The following is a 3,969-nucleotide window of genomic DNA, read 5'->3' as shown; positions in this document are numbered from 1 at the left end:
GTTCAGTCATTTCCCAATTGAGAAATACCTCCTCATTCTCCAACTTTTTGCCACCACAAAAAGCTGAGCTATAAATATTTTTGTACAAACAGAAACTTTTTTTTTCTCTTTGCGATATAAACCTATTGTGCTATTGCTGGATCAAAGGATATGTATTCTTTTAAAGCCCTTTGGGCATAATTCCAAATTGCCAGCCAGAATGGTTGGATCAGTTCACAACTCCACCAGTAATGTATTGGTGTCCCAATTTTGCCACATCCCCTCCAACATTTATTATTTTCTTTTTCGGTCATATTGGCCACTCTGCTAGGTATAAGATGGAGTTGTTTTGATTTGCATTTCTTTAATCAGGAGGGATTTAGAACATTTTTTCATATGATAATTGATAGTTTTGTTTCTTCATCTGAAAACTGCCTATTTATATCCCTTTATATCAATTGGGGAATGATTTGATTTCTTATAAATTTGACTTAGTTCTTTGTATTTGAGAAATTAGACCTTTCTCAGAGAATTTTGTTATAAAAATTGTTTCCCAGTTTGTTTATTCCCTTCTAATTTTGGTTGCATTGGCTTTGTTTGTACAAACCCTTTCTAATTTAATATAATTAAAGTCGTTCATTTTACATCTTGTAATGCCCTCTATTTTTCTCTTGGTCTTAATTTTTTTCCTTCCCCATAGATCTGAAAAGTATACTATTCCTTGTTTACCTAATTTGCTTATAATATCACTCTTTATGTTTAAATCATATACCCATTTTGAACTTTTCTTGGTATAGGGTGTGAGATATTGATCTAAAACTAATTTTTGTCGCGCTCTTTTCCAATTTTTCCAGCAGTTTTTGTCAAATGATGGGTTATAATCCCAAAAGCTGGGATCTTTGGGTTTATTGACCACAAGATTGCTGAGGTTATTGACCCCTAGTCTATTCCATTGATCCACCCTTCTATCACTTAGCCAGTACCAGATTGTTTTGATGATCACTGCTTTATAGTACAGTTTAAGATCTGGTACTGCTAGGCCACCATCCTTCACATTTGTTTTTCAATAGTTCCCTTGGGATTCTTGATCTTTTGTTCTTCCAGATGAATTTTGTTCATATTTTTTCTAATTCTCTAAAATAGTTTTTGGCAGTTTGATAGGCATGGCACTGGATACATAAATTAATTTAGAAAGAATTGTCATTTTTTATTATATTAGCTCATCCTACCCATGAGCAATTAGTGTTTTTCCAATTGTTTAGATCTAGTTTTATTTGTGTGGAGAGGTAAGGATTTTTAAAAAAAAGAATATAGGGGGAAAACCAGCATACCTGCAAGATGATTTGTTTTGTTTTCTTGGGGGGGTGTTTTTTTTGTTGATTTCATTTCCATAGGCACCGAAACAAGGAGCAATATTTGATTCAGGGCTCTGTTTCTTTTATTGCACTGACCCTATATTCATGTGTTGACCTCAGACATAACTATAGGTGCATATCCATAGTTGTTTTCCATGTGTTATCATGCATGCATTAACCTTGAAATGTCTGTTATCATTTCAAAAATGTGAGAATAGGCAGTCTTGAGACTTGTAGGTCTCACCTCAAGATGTCCAATGTCAAAGGAAGAGACAGAGAAATTTAGAATGTTAGTCTTGTGATTCCCCTTAACAGTCTACCAGGAAGACATGTTTTCATTTGGGTTTCTTTCTTAGATTTTTTTCCTCCTTATAAATGATTGATTGTCTCTACTGTTATTTTCATTCCCACATTTTGAATATTCTCTATGGGATCTAGATTGGACAATTTGTTATAGGCATTTTTCTCTTGCCCCCTTGATTTTTGCTCTTTTGGATATTTTGTTAAAATTTATTGATTCATAAAGATAAACACATATACATATATCACATATATCTTAATATGTATAGTATATTATGTAATGTTTTGTAATGTATACATACATGTTTATATGTATATATGTGTGTATATACATATTTGACAGTCCTGTCAAGGGCACTCCATTCCTAGTCAAAAGTTTATCATTCCTAAATTTTAAGAATTGATTCCAAAATCCAAATACCATTCTAGATATCTCTTCTTTTTTTTAGTTTATTTGTTTTTAATAACAAATTTCCACATAAGTTTTCCAAATTTATATGATCCTAATTGTCTCTGTTCTTTCTTCCAGAGCTGACAAGCAATTCAATCTGGGTAATACATACATTATCATGCAAAATATATTTCCATATTCATTTTTGTAAGTGAACAATATAAAATCAAAACCCCCAAACATATGCCCAAATAAATAAGTGGTAAATCATAGACTTCTATCTGCACTTCAACAGTTCTTTCTATGGAGGTGGATAGCATTCTGTTTCATAATTCCCTCAGAATTGTTCTGGATCATTGTATTGCTAAGTCTATCACAAATGATGGTTCCATAATATTGCTGTTAACTGTGTACAATGTTCTCCTGGTTCTGCTTATTTCACTCCGCATCAGTTCATGTAGTCTAGATACCTCTCCTAAACCCTCTGCTCACTTCCCAAATCTGCCTTTCTCTTCAAAACCCTTTAACTTTGACTAATGAAGGTGGTGAAAATACCACACATGTTCCTAAGGTCTTCAGTTTCTTGCCCAAAACTTTATAATCCTTAACCATGCTTGATAAATTCCATCTGTTAGTATCATTTGCACCCATATGAATCTCCAAATGTAGGCTTGACATATCTCTGTGTACATTCCCCAGAAGACAGCAGAATTCCCTATTGTTATGGTTAAGAAAGCATCCAGAAAGTCGACCACTATCAGTTGTCTCTTCTGCTTCTAGTCCTATTTAGTGACAACTGAGAGCAGCTGTGGAGCCCCATCATGATTCCTTGGAATACGAGCAGCGCCCCCCTAGTCAGAGGATTCTACCCTCTCTTCTTCAGGAAGAAATCCAAAGCGATTGTTAACTCCAGGCATTCAGGGATCATTCTTATTTCTTTTTCTGAGTCACATCCTTCTGCCCTTTCACTTCCTGACACTGGTCCCAATCGCCCTCTGCATCTTTATAAACTTCTTCTTTTTAAAAAAAGAATTGAAGAATTCATTCCTTAACATCATCAAAAAGCATTTATTAAGTTTATTCTATATGTCAGGCATTGTGCCAAGAGTAAGGGACAAAACAGTCCCAGTTTTTGGGGAGCTCACATTCTATTGTGGAAGACAATATGCAAACAATGATGTAAATTCTGAGATATAGAGTATAAAGGAGAGATATTATTCTTTTGAAAAAAAATTTCATCTCCCTAAAATAACTAGTATAAATATAGAGCAGTGGTTCCCAAACTTTTTTTGACCTACCACCCCCTTTCCAGAAAAAATACTACTTAGTGCCCCCTGGAAATTATGAAACTATTTATTGAACTCGGAATAGAATGTAATACAAAAAAAGTGTGGCTATCACCACCTCCTTGGATTGCTGCAGCACCCACCAGGGGGTGGTTGCGCCCACTTTGGTTATCACTGGTATAGAGCATTAAAAATATACTGGAAATTTCCCAAATGTGGAAAGAACTATGGGTTTTCCTATTTTAATAATCCTATGTAATATATTGCAATGATCCCTAGGCTTGAATTCAGAATGCAACGAGTAAAGGTTTCTTTCTTGTCTAGCTGTCTGAGGCCCCACAGGTTCAAGCATGTATACTAGAAATGATCTCCTGGAATTTACAAACATTCATCAGAGACCTTAATAGTGTCACTGGACTAGTGGTGTGGGTAGAGTACCAGCTGTGGATCAATTCTCAGTCTCACTCTGTCTCTGTCTTTATTTCTCTGTTTCCTTCTCTTTTCTCTCCCTCCTTCCCTCTCCCTCTCTCTCCTTCCCTCCCTCCCTCTCTCTCCCTCTCACATTTCTCCCTCTCTCTCTTTCTTTCTCCATCCCTCTCCCTCTCTCTTTCTTCCTCCATCTCTCTCTTTCTTCTCTCTCTCTTTCTCTCTCTCCCTC

The sequence above is a fragment of the Gracilinanus agilis genome, chromosome 1, assembly GCF_016433145.1.
Source record: "Gracilinanus agilis isolate LMUSP501 chromosome 1, AgileGrace, whole genome shotgun sequence".
Taxonomy (NCBI): Eukaryota; Metazoa; Chordata; class Mammalia; order Didelphimorphia; family Didelphidae; genus Gracilinanus; species Gracilinanus agilis.
Note: the sequence above shows the minus strand (reverse complement) of the source record.